We start from the raw sequence: 21,853 nt of genomic DNA, 5'->3' as shown, positions 1-21,853 counted from the left end.
GGGGGGTAACGGCGCGTGCACTGGCGGAGCCAGATGTCGCACCCCCTGGATGAAGTTCCGCACCAAGGAATGAGTAGCCAAAGGCTTCTGAAAGAAGATGGCTAATGCTGAGACCTGACCCTTGATAGTACTCAAGGCCAGTTTCTGCTCAACCCCTTGTTGCAGAAAAGCCAAAATTCGACTAATCGAATAAGACCGAGGACGGAACCCCAAAGGTTCACACCATGCAATGTAGGACTTCCATGTGCGATGATAAATCTTTCTGGAAGTCGCTTTCCTTGCTTCAACTAGAGTAGGAATAACTGAAGCTGACAAACCTTTGTCCTTCAGCACCTGGGTCTCAATAGCCAGGCCGTTAAAGCCAGCGATCGTAAAGCAGGATGGAAGATCGGTCCCTGAGACAGTAGATCCTCCCTGAGAGGAAGTCTCCACGGGACGTCCGCCACCAGTCTGACCATGTCGGCGTACCAAGCTCGACGAGGCCAGTCCGGAGCTACCAGGATTACTGGAATTCCTTCCTCCTCTATCCTGCGAAGAAGTCTTGGCAGTAACGCGAGAGGAGGGAAGGCATATATTAGCTGGTATTGCCCCCACGGGGCGATCAGTGCATCTGCGGTTTCTGCTAGAGGATCGCGGGAGCGAGCCACGAATCAGTGAACTTTCCTGTTGAATCGTGATGCCAACAGATCCACATCCGGGGTGCCCCACCGTAGGCACAACTGGTGGAAAACGTCTGGATGGAGGGACCATTCCCCCTGATCCAGGGTCTGACGGCTGAGATAATCTGCCTGCCAATTCTCCACCCCCGGAATGAACACCGCAGAGATTGCTGGAACAAATCGTTCCGCCCAGCGAAGAATGTAAGCCACTTCTTTGGCCGCCTAGACAGAAAAAAACTGATTCCCTGTAGCAGAGAGAGGGAGGATATACCCTCAGGGACTGCCCCTAAGGTGGAGCCAGAACGTTTTGTCTTTCTGCCTAGTCCTACTCCTGCGGAGACAACATAACCCAGCTCTTGAGAATCAAGAAGACTACGTCTGTCAATGAGCGATAGAGAAAGTTCTATTTTGGTCTCATCAGACCAGAGAATCTTATTTCTCACCATCTTGGAGTCCTTCAGGTGTTTTTATAGCAAACTCCATGCGGGCTTTCATGTGTCTAAAGGCCCGTACACACGTACCGATCGTCGGCATACAAACGTCGGTGGACGAAGGATCTGCCGATTGTACGCGTGTTAGTATGGTGCCTCCGACAGATGTCTGCGCACAATCCGCGGACAAAAGTCTTTCGTGCAAACATGAAAATATTTGTATGCCGACACCAGAACGGACGATTGTTCGCCTGTCAGTACACAATTCGGCCGACAGACCGCAGATTTGCAAGACTGGGCATGCTCAGAAAATAGAAAACACAGGGAAAGTTAACCATTACATGACATCACTTCTGCAGTCGGCGGACAAAATTCTTGTGCTGTCCTTGTGCTGTCTTTGCACTTTTCAGCAGACACCGACATCCCGGGGAGAAAAGAGGAACATTTGTAAGCCGACCATCGGTACGTGTGTACGGGCCTTTACACTGAGGAGAGGCTTCCGTCGGGCCACTCTGCCAAGTTCCGACTGGTGGAGGGTTGCAGTGATGGTTGACTTTCTACAACTTTCTCCCATCTCCTGACTGCATCTCTGGAGCTCAGCCACAGTGATCTTTGGGTTCTTCTTTACCTCTCTCACCAAGGCTCTTCTCCCCTTATAGTTCAGTTTGGCCGGAAGGCCAGCTCTAGGAAGGGTTCTGGTCGTCCCAAACGTCTTCCGTTTGAGGATTATGGAGGCCACTGTGCTCTTAGGAACCTTAAGTGCAGCAGAAATATTTTTGTAACCTTGGCCAGATCTGTGCCTTGCCACAATTCTGTCTCTGAGCTCTTCAGGCAGTTCCTTTGACCTCATGATTCTCATTTGCTCTGACATGCATTGTGATCTGGAAGGTCTTATATAGACAGGTGTGTGGCTTTCCTAATCAAGTCCAATCAGTATAATCAAACACAGCTGGACTCAAATGAAGGTGTAGAACCATCTCAAGGATGATCAGAAGAAATGGAAAGCACCTGAGTTAAATACATGAGTGTCACAGCAAAGGGTCTGAATACTTAGGACCATGTGATATTTCAGTTTTTCTTTTTTAATAAATCTGCAACAATGTCAACAATTCTGTGTTTTTCTGTCAGTATGGGGTGCTATGTGTACATTCATGTGGAAGAAGAATGAACTTAAATGATTTTAGCAAATGGCTGCAATATAACAAAGAGTGAAAAATTTAAGGGGGTCTGAATACTTTCCGTACCCACTGTATACCAGTGGTGCCACTGGCTCTGATTGCAGTTGCACACTATTGCTGTTTACACGTCCCTCTGAATTAATCATTCATGTGGTGGTGAATGCACAGAGTGGTGTTTTGAATGACTGCATGCATTGCCGCCACACGAATGATTCATGCTGTATGCAGCATCTGTATGAACTCTTAAATCACAGCTAAACTTTCAGTTTTATACAGCTGCAGGGCTTTGAGCAGTAAATAAAAATATAAATACCTTTACCCTTCTCCTGCACAAGAATTTAATAAAAAAAAAAAAAAATAAGTAAATGGAGTCTGTGATTGGAATACATTACCTGCAACATAAGCTGCCTCTAAGTGTCGGTTCACACTATGGCGATCCGACTTAGGGGGCGACCTGTGAAGTCGCGTGCACCGCGACTTCGGCGCGACTTGCACGGACTTCATAAAATTAATGTCTATGCAAGTCGCTCCAGGTCGCCCCAAAGTAGTACAGGACCCTTTTTCTAAGTCGGAGCGACTTGTGTCGCTCCTATTCGAACCGTTCCTGTACCACACAATGGACCGCAACGGTGCACGACTTGTCAGGCTGACCAAGTCACCTGACAAGTCGTACCAGTATGAACCGGCACTAAGGCTCCGTTCACACTAGTGCGACAACAAAGTTGCAAGATTTTGAGTGTGACTTTACACTCCCTGGCACTTAAGTCACATGAATGTACTGCAGGAACCTTTGCCAAGTCCCATAGATTGGAACGGGTGCCACTGAAATCAATGTGCTGTGATTGACATACGACTTTATGTGTCAAAAGTCACAGGACAAGTCGCACTAGTGTGAACGGAGCTTTGCAGTCGCCCTTGCAAGGCTGCTTTACTTTGGCTATTTCTTGTAAGCCAGTCAGGAGAGGCAGAAAGCAGAGCCAGCAATACTGAACGTCATCTTTACCCAAAATGAGAATGTGTCCAATACTGCTGGTGGGTTTTTTTTTTTTTTTTCCATTTTTGAACATTTTATGTGATGTGATTGATGGGTCTTCTATGACTAAGCAAAGTAAAGTTTACCTAAGGTAAACGACAATAAACTGCCACACAAACACTCAAATGAAGTCAGAGAAAATGTAGCATGCTGTCATGGCGACATTTACCTGAGCAATTTAACACCTAGCAACAAATCAGCTCTCCAACTTCTAATCACTACCTGCAAGGTGACTTACTGTCACAATACCTCCCCTGGGTAGAGATTTTCTATACAATTATCCAAAACACAATTCACACAGAAAACACTTTATTTTATAAATATGTTATTTTCCTTTTTAGTTCCATTATTAGGTGTTCACATTTTAATCACACTTATGAACAATATTGTTCATAAGAACTAAGCAGATATCCATAATGCAGCCAAGCTCATATATAGTTGATAGTGGTTCACTACACAGTGTGCAATCATCCGTAAACCCACCATGGCATAATTATTATACTAAGTGAAAAAATACTATTTTAAATTAAATAAAATTAAAGTAAAGTAAGTTAAAGTCATACTAAAGTATTGTTTGTTTGGTTTGTTTTTTTCCTTTAAAAAGAACACAAATGTTATACTTACCTGCTCTGTGCAGTGATTTTGCACAGAGCAGCCCAGATCCTCCTCTTCTCGAGTCCCTCGCTGGCGTTCCTGGCCCCTCCCCCCTGGCAGCTTGCTATGGGGGCACCTGAACAGAGCCGCTGCTCTGTGTGTCCATTCAGACAGGGAGCCACGGCTGGCCCCCGTCCCCTCTCTCTCTCTCTCCTCATTGGCTCACCGACTCTGACAGCAGCAGAAGCCAATGGCGCCTGCTGCTGCATCTCAGCCAATCAGGAGGTAGAGTCCCGTACAACATTGCTGGATCGAGATGGGGCTCAGGTAAGTATTAGGGAAGCTGCTACACACAAAAAGTTTTTTATCTTAATGCATAGAATGCATTAAGATAAAAAAACAATCTGCCTTTAGAACCCCTTTAATACTATATGGCAACAATGTATTGTCTTTGATGCACAAGTACCATGTTAAAGCGTATCTCTACACTTTAAACAAAAAAAAAAACAAAAAAAATTTAAAAACAAACTTTGTTTTGGACAGAGTGGGTAAAGGTTATACCCTCTGGCAAGTTTTTACTGGTCTCCGAGATTCCCCCATCAATTTGTACTGGGGACATTGTTACGGCGATAGAAAACTGAGGGGAAATTAACCTACTTGCCGACCAGTCACTGGGACTGTACTGCGGCAAAGTGGTTCAATTCTGTCCAGCGACGTAGACCTACGTCGCTGGACTCCTCCCCCTGTAGGAGGCTCGCTCCAACTGTTTTCAGTCACAGCGGGAGTCGGGCCAGGGGGGGAGGAGCGGCGGTGATCGCCGCCGCTCTTCCCCGATCGTCTGGGAATTGAGTTTGGAGATCCGCCCGCTTGTGTAAACAGAGCGGGCGGATCTCCTAAGTGACAAACAGTGACAGATTGCAGGGTTCAGCATAGCTAAACCTGCGATCTGTCCCTGTGTCACTCAGTCACCTCCCCCCACACACGTTAGTAAGCACAAGGCACACATTAACCCCTCCCTCTCCAATAAAATTAACCCCTTCCCTGCCAGTGTCATTTTTACAGTAACAGTGCATATGTATAGCACTGATTACTGCAGTAATGTCACTGGTACCCCCAAATGTGTCAAAAATGTCAGTCAAGGGTCCGATCTGTCTGCCGCAATGTCGCAGTCCCGCAAAAAAAAAAAAAATCGCAGATCGCCGCCATTACTCGTTAAAAAAAAAAAAACACCAAAAATGACAAAAATCTTTCCCTTAGTTAGTAAACGCAATTACTTTTGCGCAAACCAATCAAAATGCGCTTATTGTGATTTTTTTTACCAAACATAGGTAGCAGAAAACAAATTGGCCAAAAATTGAAAAAAAATTTGATTTTTACATTTTTTTGGGGGGAATTTCATATAAAAAATGTTAAAAATATTGTTATTTTTTCAAAATAAACGCTCTTTTTTTGTTTATAGCACAAAAAGTAAAAATCGCAGAGGTGATCAAATACCACCAAAAGTAAGCTCTGTTTGTGGGAAAAAAAAGGACGTAAATTTTGTTTGGGTACGGTGTCGCACGACCGCACAATTGTCAGTTAAAAGTCGCACAGCGACAATCGTAAAAAGTGGGCTGGACGTAAGACAGCAAAATCCTCCGGTGGTAAAGTGGTTACATTTTACAGTTGTTCCTAGAACAAGAGCTAAGGGAAACATCTTCCTACGGGGACACCTGATTCAGTGACAACTTTGGGAAATTCCCTTAAACTTCCGGTTCCTTCTCTAGCACAGGAAATGTAATTTCCCCAATGGTACATATACAACCTTAGAGGGAATGTACCCCTTTCTCTACTCTAAGCAAAATAAAAAAAAGTACTTGTGTATGTATACTTTTTTTGTTTTGCTTAGAGTAGAGAAGGGGTACATTCCCTCTAAGGTTGTATGTGTACCATTGGGGAAATTTAATTTCCTGTGCTAGAGAAAGAACAGGAAGTTAAAGGGAATCATTCCCGCAGGAGCCTGCAGAGCATTGCTCTTGTGATCAGGGAATAATAGGTGCAATGCCAGGCTCCTGCAGACAAGCCCTGCAGCTTTCAGCCTGTACACCAATGTACAAACTGTCAGTTTGCTGAAGGGCTTGTAAATGAACAACAAAGGGGCTCATCAGCAGAGCTCTGCACACTGTTTTGTAAAAATGACAGTGTGTGCAGGGAGAAAAACCCCCATTTGATGTCATGGGGGGGCTGGAAAAAATACTGGAGCATTTTATAACCTACATTTGGGTGTAACATGCTCCAAAAAGATGAACGTAGCCTTTAACATACTTCATGAAGCTCCAGCATTGTAAACTCCTTCCCGTCTGCTGCATGTATATGTGGGGCAGCATGGAGGTGGGCTCTATTCTTTGATGCTGCATATATGGGTCAACGTTTTATGTTCAGAACATGTTAAATTGCACGCTCCCACTATCAGAGTGACGCACGTTCCCAGTATCAGAGTGACCCACGCTCCCAGTGTCAGAGTGACGCACGCTCCCAGTATCAGAGTGACGCACGCTCCCAGTATCAGAGTGACGCACGCTCCCAGTATCAGAGGGACGCACGCTCCCAGTATCAGAGGGACGCACGCTCCCAGTATCAGAGGGACGCACGCTCCCAGTATCAGAGGGACGCACGCTCCCAGTATCAGAGGGACGCACGTTCCCAGTATCAGAGGGACGCACGTTCCCAGTATCAGAGTGACGCACGCTCCCAGTATCAGAGTGACCCACGCTCCCAGTATCAGAGTGACCCACGATCCCAGTATCAGAGTGACCCACGCTCCCAGTATCAGAGTGACCCACGCTCCCAGTATCAGAGTGACGCACGCTCCCAGTATCAGAGTGACGCACGCTCCCAGTATCAGAGTGACGCACGCTCCCAGTATCAGAGTGACGCACGCTCCCAGTATCAGAGTGACGCACGCTCCCAGTATCAGAGTGACCCACGCTCCCAGTATCAGAGTGACGCACGCTCCCAGTATCAGAGTGACGCACGCTCCCAGTATCAGAGTGACGCACGCTCCCAGTATCAGAGTGACGCACGCTCCCAGTATCAGAGTGACGCACGCTCCCAGTATCAGAGTGACGCACGCTCCCAGTATCAGAGTGACGCACGCTCCCAGTATCAGAGTGACGCACGCTCCCAGTATCAGAGTGACGCACGCTCCCAGTATCAGAGTGACGCACGCTCCCAGTATCAGAGTGACGCACGCTCCCAGTATCAGAGTGACGCACGCTCCCAGTATCAGAGTGACGCACGCTCCCAGTATCAGAGTGACGCACGCTCCCAGTATCAGAGTGATGCACGCTCCCAGTATCAGAGTGACGCACGCTGGGTAGGATGAGTTCCCAATCAAGTGATCACTGTGACAGTCAATTGCTTATGGCGCAACAAATGCGTATTGTGAATCAGTGGGTGTGAATGGGGGCCCTTATGAATCAGTAGGTGTGAATGGGGGCCCTTATGAATCAGTAGGTGTGAATGGGGCCCTTATGAATCAGTAGGTGTGAATGGGGGCCCTTATGAATCAGTAGGTGTGAATGGGGGCCCTTATGAATCAGTAGGTGTGAATGGGGGCCCTTATGAATCAGTAGGTGTGAATGGGGCCCTTATGATCTAAGCACATTCCATGTAAACAATACAGGACACTTCTTCACCCTGTGTACAGCCATGGCACAGATCTATATACAGGGAGATAATACACTGCTCACAATCTGTCATAATAATATTATTAGAAGAATGATCAGTACTGCGCCCCCCCCCCCCCCCATTTTCCTCCAGGTGTACACATAAGGAGAAGTATGGACACCCCTCCCCCTTCCCATAGAGAACCGTTACTTGCAGAAAGTTGTAGGGTGTGTGCAGTGTGTGGCCCTCAGAGTGTGTGTGGCCCCGAGAATGCACAGAACTCCTCAGCCGGTGTGTGTAGAAGACTTGGGAGAGCCGGTCATTTCTCTGTCTGTCCTATGAGGGGGAGAGACCCCCAATATGTACTGCGCCCCGGACACTGAGAGCCGCACACACCCTGAACTGTCCTCCTATGTGTACCCAGAACTCTGTCCGTCCAGTCCTATCCTCACCCACACCCCACACACACTTACCTGTCTCCCCTCTCACTCCTCTCTGCTACTGCTAGCAGCCAGCCAGCCAGCGCACTGCGTGACGTCACCAACATGGCGGCGCCCAGTGCCACGTCAAGGAGCAGAGAGCGGAGTGTGAGTGACAACAAGCACCTGGAGGGATCACTGGCGGGACACAGGCTGTGTGTATGTGTGACTGCTGTCATATCACATGGGGTGAAACTGTCAGGAGCTCTCATTGCTTAATAGTCTGCAGGACCGTCACTTGCCTATACTGCCTACAGCAAGCATGCACACAGTGAAGGCTGAACCATACCTAACAATTTGAGAAAGAGGGACACGCTGTCACTGCTAGAGCTGTTTTTGTTTTGTTTTTTATACCACTTCAATACCGGACACTTGCACCCTCTGCCTGCCAAAGCCAATTTTCAGCTTTTAACGCTTTCACACTTTGAAAGACAATTACTCAACGCTGTGCCCAAATAAAAATGATATTTTTTTTTTACAGATCACACTTTGTTTTGGAGGTATATAATCCCCACTGGGTTTTTGATTTTTTTTGCCATAGGAACTAAAAATTACAATTACAAAAAAAAAAACACATTTTCTTTCTGTTTTATTTAGGTTATAACATTTTGCAAATAAAAATGTTTGCGAATAGATTAAGGGCCAGTTCACAGTACTGCGATGCGGGAACACTGCCAATATACACTGCGTGTTCGCATCCTCAGCACAGGCAGTTCACACTGCCATATGCGATACGCTGGTGGTGTCAATTCAAGGTTAACGATACCCCCAGATCAGATCGCATATCGCAGTGCGATCTGACAGTTCACACAGGAATCGGATCGCACTAGTGTGAACCACCATGCGATCCTCTTCTGCTGCGGACCAAAAAAGGGTCCTGTGCGTGTTCACCGCAATTGCGGTGCGAATTCAGCCATACAAAGTGTATGCTGAACTCGTACCGCACAGAGATCGCATGTAAATTTAGGAGCAGTGCGCTGTGAATAATATGCGATCTCTGTGATGGCGTTAGTGTGAAGCGGCACTTAGGCCAATTTATATTCTGCTACATTTCTTTGGTAAAAATAACTCAAATCAGTGTATTTGTATTTAGTCTGTGTGAAAGTTCTAGACTAGAGTCCACAAACTGACGGTTCCCACACACAATAAGAAAATAGGAAGTAAAATTTTGTCCAACAAGCGATCTGATGATTTTTGGATCATTAGTATAGTGCTTTCGACAGCTGATTCCCAATTTTCAGACAACAAAAACTAGAGATGCAGGCTATACAGTTTTTAACGTACGTGAACACAGCGCCCGTTTTTTATTTAATGAGTACAGTTTTCATCCAAAAAAAAATCGTAATAGCAAGACTAGGCATGCTCAGAAACGAAAGAACACATACAAAACAATTCAAAACATGACATCACCTCTGAAGTTGAATTCAGTCGTACAGGAATTTTCATATGAAAGTAACCACTTCACTTTCCATATAATTTCATATATCTCATATAAGACTAGCATGCAACAAAAAACTAAAGAAAATTCATCAGATAATCTGATCCTGTGTATAAGGCTTAAAGAGTAACTCCACTTTTGTTGAGAAAAAAACATTCCCCTCTGGGTGATCTCTGTACATTACAAGGATTTTAACCACTTAAGCCCCAGGCCTATTTTTTACACTTTTTTGTTAAAATCAGTATTTTTTTGCTAGAAAATTACTTAGAACCCCCAAACATTATATATATATATATATATATATTTAGCAAAGACTCTGGAGAATAAAATGGCGGTCATTGCGATATTTTTTGCCATGTGGTATTTGCGCAGTGGTCTTTTAAACGCCATTTTTTTGGAAAAATTAAGAAAAATCACATTTCACTGCATTTAAAAAAAACTAAACGGGGCGTGGCTTGGATGTAGAGCGGAACGGACGTCTGCCCTGAGAGCTCCTGCCATCCTGATTCAATCTATGCCATCCTGGGGAATCCGCTGACTGTACCTGCCTAGGTTTCATCTCTGACTGCTGAGGATCGATCTCCTGCTCTAATATGCCGTCCAAGGGGAAGAAATCGGCAACTCCGTGCAAGCCTGCCATGCGCCAGGCCCTGCCTGCGGCCTGCCCGGACGCCATCTTGACGGAGCGGCTTCGGGCCTTGCTGGCAGAGATGGAGGATGCGCGAGTCGCCAGCCCTGATCCGGCTGTTCCGGGAAGGACGTGGGAGCCGATACGGCGGTCATCCTGCAAGCCATCGAGCACAGCAAGACCTCGCTTCTGGTCCGCATTGATCATCTTGCGGAAGAGTGCAACTTGATCCGCAACGATCTCGACAAGATCCGAGGCCGCCTCACGGAGGTTGAGGACAGGGTATCCACAACGGAAGACTCGACGGCCCGCCATTCTGGCCTGCTGGATGCCCTGCAACAAAAGGTGGACACGCTTATGGCTAAGGCGGATGATGCGGAGAACCGCATGAGGCGCAACAATGTCCGGGTCCTCGGCCTGCCTGAGGGAGCGGAGGGTGAGACCCCGGCGGAGTTTGCGGAGGGGTTCTTCAGGCAGCTTCTGGACCTTCGGGAGGTATCGCCCACGTATGTGGTGGAGCGGGCACACCGAGTCCCTACCGGCAAAAAGATTCCTGGAGCCCCTCCTAGACCCTTCCTGGTCCGCTTCCTTAATTACCGGGACCGGGACCGCATCCTGGGTGAGGCCCGGAAGCACCCAGAACTGCGATTCGAGAATGCCTCTATCCAGCTCTATGCGGACTTCTCGGCTGACCTCCAGAGGAAGAGAAAGTCCTTTACTGATGTCCGGCGCCGACTACGCGAAAAGGGGATCCAGTACGGCATGTTATACCCGAGTCGGCTTCGGGTCACTCATGGGGGCACGGTGCGGTTCTTCAATACCCCGGACGACGCGGATGCCTGGCTGCTGACCATTCGTTGAGAGGTGTGAGTAATGGCTCCTATCTGCACTGCTGTTCTTCCTCATCCTGCCTGGATCCGTGCAGCTGCACCCCTTTCTCTCCCTTGCTTCCCTAGATGACTCTTTGCCCCGGTTTTCTTCACTCTGGATCCCTGGGTTATCCTCTCCCTGTTTTTGCCTTGACCCCATTTTTTATTTTTTAGATGAGACCTTGGTCTCCCCTTGCCTCATTGCTCCTTGTTGGGATGGTTTGTCTTTTCCTATGATGAGGAGCTCTCGGGCTCTACTACTCTGGTGTCCTACACGGAAAATTGTTATTTTTTATTTTTTTTGACACTGCGATTGACTGTTTATTTTTCTTTCATCGCCCTTTTCCCTTGCCACTGACTGTGCAGTGGGGTGCCACCCGCCTCCCCTGTTTTTCGCGGGTGGCTCTCTCGCGGCACCCCATGCTTGCGGCCTGAAGTAACTGTTTCCCTCTTGTGGCCGCAAGAGGTACCACATGTTTTTGGGATGAAGCCGTGCCAGGGTGTTGTTGTTTTCCTGGTCGGCAGGGACTGTTTTTTTTGGGACTGTCTTAATTTTTCTTTTTTATTGTTGTTTTGTGCTACTGGGTTTTTCTTTTTTTTTCTCATGGCTGCTAGCTCACTGTCTTATATTTTGTGCTCAGACGTTCTCTCTATTATGTATCTTTACCGAGTACTGTTTGATCCTTGGTCCGGCCAGTGTATAACTGGTGGGGAGGAGTGTGTGGTGTGGGGACCTCCCCTCCTGGAGCCGCTGGGTCGCTCCCTCCCTGGGATCCTGCAGCCGTCTTGCTTTGGATGCCATGGCGGGAGGTATTAAGCTGCTTTCGTGGAATGTACGGGGATTGAATAATAAAATTAAACGTTCCCTAATGTTCAAATATCTCCAATCTCATAAGCCGCATATTCTGTTTCTCCAGGAAACGCATCTGACTGGGAGCTCGGTACTGGCACTACGCCGGCGCTGGGTGGGGCATTCCTTTCACGCCACGCACTCCTCCTATGCAAGAGGGGTATCTATCCTTGTCAACAAGTCGTTCCCATGCCATATAGAGCAGGTTGTTACTGATCCGCAGGGCCGATATATTATTCTTGCATTGCGGTTTGAGGCCAAATTGTATGTGTTTGTAAATGTATATGTGCCCCCGCCTTTCTCTAGTGCTGTGTTGTATCTGATTTACGAGCGCCTGGCTGCATTCTCCACCCCGGGGATCTTCCTGGCTGGTGACTTCAATGCCATCTTGGATGGGACGCTTGACACATCCAACCCGAGCAGGCAAGGGTGCCCTGAATTTGTTCACTGGGCTTCTGCCTTACAGCTAACTGATATTTGGAGGTGGAAAAATCCTGACCTCCGCCATTTCACACATGTGTCGGCGCCCCATAGGTCTGGATCGCGTATTGACCTCGCCTTCTGCCCTCCTTCGGCTCTCCGGCTTGTGAACTCTGCCGTGTACCTACCTTCGGGTTTGTCGGATCACTCCCCGCTGGAGCTCACGTTGGAGCTGGGGGGCCGGAGGGGGAACGAGTGTTGGAGGCTGGGCACAGGATGGCTGCGGGACTCTGGGGTGGAGGAGGCGATGCAGGGCAAGATCTCTCAATATTGGGACCGTAATGAGGATACATCTACACCTATGATTTGCTGGGACGCTTTTAAAGCCACTATTCGTGGGGAGTACATTAGTGCTATTAAGGCGGCCAGGGTGGAGGGCGCTGCGGAGCTGCTGGCGTTAGAAGAAGGGGTATCCTTGGCTGAATCTGATTTTGCCTTGGATCAGACTCCTGAGGCGCACTCCTCCCTGGTCCAGGCCCAGAGGGCGTTACATTTGCATGTCTCCTCGGCCGCCTTGGCGGAGGTTGGCTCACTCAGGGCTAGAGTGTTTGAGGGTGGTGACAAGAGCGGGAGGCTCCTGGCTAACCTGGTGGCGGATTCTAAATCTCAAACAGTTGTCCCCCTTATCCGAACGGAGGCGGGGGACACCACTGCGGACCCTGCTGCTATTCTTGATGAGTTTCGAAATTACTATCAACGTCTGTATTCTGTGCCCTCCCCTCCGCGGGACGTGGTGGACCTGGGGGCTCTTGGGGATCTCTCCTTGCCGCACTTGGACGAGGATGAGGCCGCTTCCTTGGAGGCGGACTTGACCTTGGAGGAGGTGGAGGCGGCCATCCGCTCTCTTCCCCCCGAGAAGACCCCGGGTCCGGACGGCCTGCCGGGGGATTGGTATAAAATGTATATTGCAGACCTGGCCCCCAGATTGTGCAGTCTATACCGAGCCAGTCTGGAGGCTGGCGCGCTTCCGGACTCATTAGCTCAGGCCCACATTGTGCTGATCTTGAAACCTGGCAAAGACCCTACCCTCTGCTCGGCCTATCGGCCGATTTCCCTTCTTAATTATGATTTGAAGATTCTCACAAAAATCCTTGCCACTAGGTTGATGAAGGTCCTCCCGCTCTTAGTCGACATTGACCAAACGGGCTTCATGCCGGGAAAATCTACGGATATCAATATCCGCCGGGTGTATACACATCTGCAAGTCCCGGCGGAGGATCAAGGTCAGCGAGTCTTGGTGTCATTGGATCTAGAGAAAGCCTTTGACTCTGTGGCCTGGCCCTACCTTAGTGAGGTGCTCCGCTCCGCTCGTTTGGTTTTGGTCCTACCTTCCGCAAATGGATTGACATACTTTACAGTAAGCCTCAGGCACGGATCAAGTTGGGGGGTAGGGTGTCGCCTGTATTTGATATCCGACGTGGCACCCGTCAGGGGTGTCCACTGTCGCCGGCGTTGTTTTCGCTGGCGGTGGAGCCCCTGGCGAGGGCTGTTCGGGGTTCCGGAGAGATCGGGGGGATTCGGGTGGGGTCCCTGGAGGAAAAGCTGGCGTTGTACGCGGATGATATCATTCTGTTCCTCCGGGACCCGGGCCCCTCCCTCCGGGCTGTCCTGGCCCTGCTGTCACGTTTTACGGAGCTGTCGGGCCTCCGAGTGAACTGGGAGAAATCTCTCTTGCTCCCGGTGGACGCGGAATCCCGGACACGGGCGGATCCCTCTTTGCCCTTGTGCTGGGCGGACAGTGTCAGATACCTGGGGGTCACGATCTCCCCGAGGGTGCAGGATTTCTGTGCTCTGAATCTTTACCCTCTCCTCCAGTCCTTCAAGGACAGGCTCCGGGCGTGACTTTGATTGGGCGCATAAACCTTGTTAAAATGAAGTTGTTGCCTCCCCTACTATATGTTTTGCGGCAGTCGCCGGTGTGGATCCCGAAACGGATCTTTAGAGCCATTCATTCTCAAATGACCACCTTCATATGGGGGGCTCGCCCCCCGAGACTGCGGCTAGCTGTCCTACAGCGGCCCTGGACGCATGGGGGTCTGGCTTGCCCGGATTTCTTCATGTATTTCATTGCAGGTCTGTTGACTCATGCCCACAACTGGCTTGTATCGGATGACGCGAACTCTGCGGTGGTGCTTGAGGCGGCGCTTCTGGGGTCCTATGAGGCACTGCGCAACGCCCTGTTCCGTGGCGCCCGTGCCCCATATCCCCTCACCAGCTCTATGAAGGCGGTCATCAGGGCTTGGGTGCTGGTCTCTCCTTATACTAAATCTGACCCCCACGGGCTCTCGCCTAATACCCCCTTGTGGCGCAATCCGGAGTTGCCTGAGTTCTTACTCATTCCTGACCCGTCTCTGTGGGCCTCTAGGGGTATAAAGTGTCTCTCACACATTTGTCAAGGGGAGGGTTTGCTGAGCTTTGATAAGCTTAAGGCCAATTTTGATCTACCCAACTCATACTTTTTCAGGTTCCTGCAACTTCGCCACGCCTTTCGGACTCAGTTTGGGGGTTCTCCCCCTGATATGACTCCGGCGGATTTGGAGCTCCTCCTTAGGGACGAAAATCTTCAGAAACCGCTGTCCTCCATCTACAGATCCTTGCTGCCAGGCGTGCATGTGGGTCTGGAGAGATTGCAGGAATTCTGGGCGGCGGAGGTGCGGGACCTGGACACGGAGGATTGGGAGGATGTCTGGGACTACCCGTTTAAATGTTTGGTCTCCTCGAGGGACCGGCTGGTCCAATTTAAAATTGTACATAGGTTCCACCTTACGCCCTCCAGATTACACAGGGTGTCTTCTGACATCCCGGATGCCTGTTGGCGCTGTAATGGGGATTCCCCGTCCTATACCCATATGATCTGGCACTGTCCGTCCCTGCTGGGGTTTTGGTCTGAGGTCCGGGGTTTCATTACCAAACTGACTACTATTCCTATCCCGGCTGAGATTGGGATTTGTATTTTGGGGTTGGTGAACGGGCTGGCCCATTCTGTTGCTACACGTACCCTCCTGGGGCTTCTGCTCTTCTATGCCAGGAAACTGGTGGTGATGCGTTGGAGAGCCCCTGGGATCCCGACATTGTCACAATGGAAAACGCTGGTGAACTCCATGATACCTCTATATAAAGCGGTATACAAGTTTAGGGGATGTTCCAAAAAATTCCACAAAGTGTGGGATCTGTGGTTGGATGCCGCAGATACCGCTGATGATTCCTCGGCTCCGGCCGTTGATGTAACTCGACCAGCTACTTAGGTTTATGTGTATATATGCTTTGTGCTATGTGAAGCTTGTGATTTACGGTGTGCACTGGACCGCGATTAGGACCACCAATGCTTAGAGGACTCGGTACATACCTGTGATACTCTTGACTATCTTGAGCTGCAGCCACTGTTGGGGGGTTAGTGGGGGGGTCCCCCCCCCCTATTGTTTGTTCTGCTCTCTATGTTCTTTTTGTTTCTCTTTTTTTGTTGTTTTATTTTTTGAGCCGGGGTATGCCCAAATGGCTCTGTTTTGTATGTTGCTATGAAAGTTAATAACATAATTTTCAAAAAAAAAAAAAAAACTAAACAATAAAGTTATACTGAGAGAAGAATGGTCTTATGGGAAGACCAAATACAGCGCTTGCTAGTGAATCACTATTGGATAGCAATATCCATACCAATCTCTATGATAGGTGTAAATAATACATCAAATAAAAGTGTTATAGATATAGGTTAAAAATATCAAATAAATCAATTAAATATACATATACAAATATTGGGAGTCAAAAACTCCCAATAAATAAATAAATAAGTGCCATAATGTGCATATGTGACTGGTGAGTATTGTATAAAAATAATAAATATATAAAAGCGAATACACTCAACAATAATTGAAAATATAAATAAATAATAAATAGTCCAAAATAAACGGTGACTTTAGTGCTCAAAAATGAGTCCTAGGTGAAAGTGAGTCTTCAAAATTCGAAGGTGCAAGTGCTCAGGCGTGATTGGCTGTATCATCCATTTCTTGTCAATGTGAATGAGTAGATTGGATCACTTACCGGATCTAGTGGGTCCTATATGCCATATGGCATTAGAACCATTCCCGCTTAATAGCCCCCTGGGCTCAATAGGTTTGCCCTTTGTGGTCCTATGGGCTGTTGATGGCTTCTTTAGGCTCTGGGGTAAACGACCAATATAAGGTATGAAAAGGAGAAAGAAGGCTCCAATAGTGTAGTAGTATTAAATTTAAAATAGTTTTAATTTGGAATGTGTAGTGCTCATAAAATCCAAAATGAGCCAATATTTGGCATGACATTTCAAAATGTCTCACTTTCAACATTTGATATGTTATCTATATTATATTGTGAATAAAATATACAGTCAGGTCCATAAATATTGGGACATTGACACAATTCTAATCTTTTTGGCTCTATACACCACCACAATGGATTTAAAATGAAACAAACAAGATGTGCTTTAACTGCAGACTTATAGCTTTAATTTGATGGTATTTACATCCAAATCAGGTGAACGGTGTAGGAATTACAACAGTTTGTCTATGTGCCTCCCACTTTTTAAGGGACCAAAAGTAATGGGACAGATTAACAATCATAAATCAAACTTTCACTTTTTAATACTTGGTTGCAAATCCTTTGCAGTCAATTACAGCCTGAAGTCTGGAACGCATAGACATCACCAGACGCTGGGTTTCATCCCTGGTGATGCTCTGCCAGGCCTCTACTGCAACTGTCTTCAGTTCCTGCTTGTTCTTGGGGCATTTTCCCTTCAGTTTTGTCTTCAGCAAGTGAAATGCATGCTCAATCGGATTCAGGTCAGGTGATTGACTTGGCCATTGCATAACATTCCACTTCTTTCCCTTAAAAAACTCTTTGGTTGCTTTCGCAGTATGCTTCGGGTCATTGTCCATCTGCACTGTGAAGTGCCATCCAATGAGTTCTGAAGCATTTGGCTGAATATGAGTAGATAATATTGCCCGAAACACTTCAGAATTCATCCTGCTGCTTTTGTCAGCAGTCACATCATCAATAAATACAAGAGAACCAGTTCCATTGGCAGCCATACATGCCCACGCCATGACACTCCACCACCATGCTTCACTGATGAGGTGGTATGCTTTGGATCATGAGCAGTTCCTTTCCTTCTCCATACTCTTCTCTTCCCATCACTCTGGTACAAGTTGATCTTGGTCTCATCTGTCCATAGGATGTTGTTCCAGAACTGTGAAGGCTTTTTTAGATGCTGTTTGGCAAACTCTAATCTGGTCTTCCTGTTTTTGAGGCTCACCAATGGTTTACATCTTGTGGTGAACCCTCTGTATTCACTCTGGTGAAGTCTTCTCTTGATTGTTGACTTTGACACACATACACCTACCTCCTGGAGAGTGTTCTTGATCTGGCCAACTGTTGTGAAGGGTGTTTTCTTCACCAGGGAAAGAATTCTTCGGTCATCCACCACAGTTGTTTTCTGTGATCTTCCGGGTCTTTTGGTGTTGCTGAGCTCACCGGTGCATTCTTTCTTTTTTAAGGATGTTCCAAACAGTTGATTTGGCCACACCTAATGTTTTTGCTATCTCTCTGATGGGTTTGTTCTGTTTTTTTTTCATCCTAATGATGGCTTGCTTCACTGATGGTGACAGCTCTTTGGATCTCATATTGAGAGTTAACAGCAACAGATACCAAATGCAAATAGCACACTTGAAATGAACTCTGGACCTTTTATCTGCTCCTTGTAAATGGGATAATGAGGGAATAACACACATCTGGCCAAGGAACAGCTGAGCAGCCAATTGTCCCATTACTTTTGGTCCCTTGAAAAGTGGGAGGCACATATACAAACTGTTGTAATTCCTACACCTTTCACCTGATTTGGATGTAAATACCCTCAAATTAAAGCTGAAAGTCTGCAGTTAAAGCACATCTTGTTTGTTTAATTTCAAATCTATTGTGGTGGTGTATAGAGCCAAAAAGATTTGAATTGTGTCGATGTCCCAATATTTATGGACCTGACTGTAAGTTTATGAGATTTGTAAATGAGTCCATTCCTTTTTTACTCACAATTTGTACAGTGTCCCAACTTTTTTGGAATTGGGTTGTACATAGAAAAAGAAAATATAGAGTTACTAGAGGAGAATGGGAAAAGTGAAGTAAGTAAGAAAAGAAAGAAAGTGGTTCTCCCCAGGGGTCAACTCCATGTGTCTGGTACCTACAAATAGCTAAACCAAGGAGACCATCAAAACACGATTGATTGTCCCCTCACAATCTTTTAGTTTAGCATGACCCAGGTAAGTTTGTGCTTCATCAAGACAAGATCAATAACCACACTTTTCCAAGCAGATACAACAGCAATTTTAGCCACTAAAAACATAATTTAAATCAAAGTCTATGTGTCTCCGGTGTTCCTCCTATTTAGGAACATAGGACTCTGTGTTGATTCCATAAGCCCACCCCCCTCACAGTTAGAAAACACCCCCCAGGCTCACATTTAACCCTTTGATCGCCCCTGGGTTAACCCCTTTCCTGCCGATGTTATTATTACAGTAACAGTACATATTTTTAGCACTGATTACTGTGGTAATGTCACTGGTCCCCCCAAAAGTGTCAAAAATGTCAGTTAGGAGTCTGATCTGTCCGCCACAATGTCGCAGTCCCAATAAAAATCGCTGATCGCCGCCATTACTAGTAAAAAAAATTAATTAAAATTACATAAATCTTTCTCCTAGTTTGTAGACTCGATAACTTTTTCGCAAACCAATCAAAATACACTTGTTGGGTTTTTTTTTTTTTTACCAAAAATATGTAGCAGAATATAAATTGGCCTAAAATGATGAAAAATTTGATTTTAATTTTTTTTTTAATGGGAATGTTATATAGCAGAAAGTGAAAAATATTGTTTTTTTTTTTTTTTTTCAGAATTGTCACTCTTTTTTTGTTTATAAAAAAAATTACAGAGGTGATCAAATACCACCAAAAGAAAGCTCTATTTGTGGGGAAAAAAAGGACATAAATTTTATTTCGGTACAGCGTTGCACGACTGCGCAATTGTCAGTTAAAATAACGCAGTGCCGAATTGCAAAAAATGGCCTGGTCATTAAGGGGAAAAATTTTCTGGTCAAGAAGTGGTTACCAGGGCTATGCTCACGTCTTTGGTAATATTTACCATAGGTACTGAGTAAATAAAAGAGTGTAGCCTCATCCAAAAAGGCAATCTTTAGGACAAGTCCACCATATGTGTAAGGTAGTGCCAATCTGACCACAACCCCTGAATCAGGAAGCCGCCAAACCTGGATACATCCTTCAAAAGCGCTCTGGCACCAGATATGACCGGGCATGAATTTTGTACTCCACTTCGATCAGAGCAGTGTTCAGTACACCTTTGTGAATATGGGTACTCCAGGAACGCCCAATCTGGCCTATTATGTCTACTATGGAGTTGTCACAGCTGTAAAAGCTGTACTGCCACATAATACTTCCTGAAGTCCAGGACTCCCATACCCCCTAGGTCTCTAGGTGCATACATTTTGGTCCGAGCCACTCTGCTACCCTGGCTCCCCAGATGAACTGAAAAATTTGTGACTGAAACTGTCACATAGCAAATAATGGAACCTAAATGGGCAAGGTTCTTAAGTAATATAGCAAACTGGGTAGGACCATCATTTTAACCGAGGTGATCCTCCCTATCTACGACAGACCTGCCTCCAACCACCTCTTCTAAGAGTCTACCGAACAGGGCTGGATAATTTGTCTTATAAAGGGAAGTGACAGAACGAGTCAAGGAGTGAAGTTCGTTACCAATGGAATTGGGACCGTAGGTTTTGGAAAACCAAATTCTAGCAAGTTAACGTTCATTGCTCATAAGAATAAAAGGATTGGTCTCCTCAGTTTGGGATTTTGTGGGCAAACAGACACAAAAAGGTATAAAAAATCATTACTTTTATTCAAAAATACATAGATAAGATTCCAAATTATACATATAAATCACAGCATAAAAATACATGTCGTGGAACACTCTGGAAATGCTACCACACATGAATCAGTAATGTTACATTGAGTAAAAAACCCTTAAGCAGAGTATAAATCCTGATCCAACGCGTTTCAAACTTTTTTTAGAACTAACAGTTCTGTTCTTCATCAGGGAAAGATAGATTTCAACTCTAGAAAAATAGAATAGAAAACATAATAAACCAGCTGCATACAAAAAGCAGGCATGTCCATATGTGGGTAATAGCAACATATATATGGATATGATTACCAAATTCAGACTGACCATAGAAGGGGAGGGAAAAAGGGAAAAACAAATGAAAATCCCCATAAATCCTTCCTCTAAGGGCAAAAACATGCATGAAAAACTTTTTTACTAGGGATAGGTTCCAAGTATCTGCATCCAAGTTTTTCTGAGATAGGTGGGTCCCATATTCTTCTGTAGGGCCGCAGGGAAAATAAGAAATATTCACCAACCGACCGGCAAGAGCACTGTAAGAGATATATATATATATATGTGTATAGTAAAAAGAAAGACAATAGTTGCAGCTCAAATCACTGTACATTGTCTTTAATGCTACAGATCTCTGGGTCATTATTCAAAGCCAGCATATAAACTGATGCATGTTAAGGGAAAAAAGGCATCAATGCTGTTATGAATGTCATATTAAATGCATAGCCTATCGATCTATCAAAGACCAACTGTGCAGTAATTGTACTTACATGGGATCCCAGAGAAAAATGGTTCCAAAAGTGGGGGCATAAGTCCAAAGACAAAAAGTCAGTTTTTGTGGATTGAGGTTAAGCTCAAAGAAGCTCCAGTTCGACCATCCCCAATCATGTGCTGAAAGGTCCACACAAGGTGGAACACCCCTTCTGCAAGGGGGTTCCAAGAGACTGACGCCAGTCACGGACCTCGGCGTCCTCAAAAAGGGCGCCAACGTGGGAAAAGCCGCGCTTGAAACGCCCCCACTTCCGCCGGAAGTGACGTCACATTCGTGACGCCAAACCGGAAGTGACCGGAAATGTCGGGATCAGCGGGCGCCGCAATGCCGAGGCTAACGCTGATTACCAGACATTAACCCAAAGAGGACCGATGGCCGCCGGCGCGGGTGCTGGTTGTCCCCCAGACCAAGGGGGGGGGGAAAAGAGAACAAATCCCCCACAAAGATCTGGGTGAACATAATCACCCATCCACATCAGAACATGGAAGGGCGAAACGCCAGCCACCCGCGCCGGACAGGAGAAAAATGGGATAAAAGCCTCATCAAAAAGAAAACCAAGGAGCAGTTAGATCATTACTTGGGAATGAAAAGAAAAAAAAAAAATTAAATAAATGGGTAAGAAAAAGAACCCCCTCAAAATGGTCCAACCCAAAAATGAAAAAGAAAAGGGATCAAAAGACGTCTAATTTGGCAAATTACATAGCCATATCCCCTGACCTCAGTCCATGGGAATTGGGCGGGACATTGCATGATGGAGAAATGGGGAATAATGTTGCTCCAATAAACACCACAAATGAGATACCCACAGGTGGTACGCAGCTGTCATGTCAAATGAAATTGACATACATACAATTATGTTGACTAGGT

At 46.4% G+C, this 21,853-nt stretch overlaps 1 protein-coding gene across 1 annotated transcript in view; it reads right to left on the bottom strand.

Annotated features, from left to right (window-relative positions):
* Positions 1-8,114, bottom strand: part of SEC23A (SEC23 homolog A, COPII coat complex component) — a 342,836-nt gene extending 334,722 nt beyond the window's left edge. Inside the window, exon 1 of the mRNA XM_082242896.1 lies at positions 8,017-8,114. The gene's annotated coding sequence lies outside the window, so the exon portion shown is untranslated. The remainder of the gene's footprint in view (positions 1-8,016) is intronic.
* Between the last annotated feature and the right edge of the window lie 13,739 nt (positions 8,115-21,853).

Source organism: Pelophylax lessonae (assembly GCF_965119305.1).
Source record: "Pelophylax lessonae genome assembly, chromosome: 13".
Taxonomy (NCBI): domain Eukaryota; kingdom Metazoa; phylum Chordata; class Amphibia; order Anura; family Ranidae; genus Pelophylax; species Pelophylax lessonae.
Note: the sequence above shows the minus strand (reverse complement) of the source record. Positions and strands in the feature narration are given on the sequence as shown.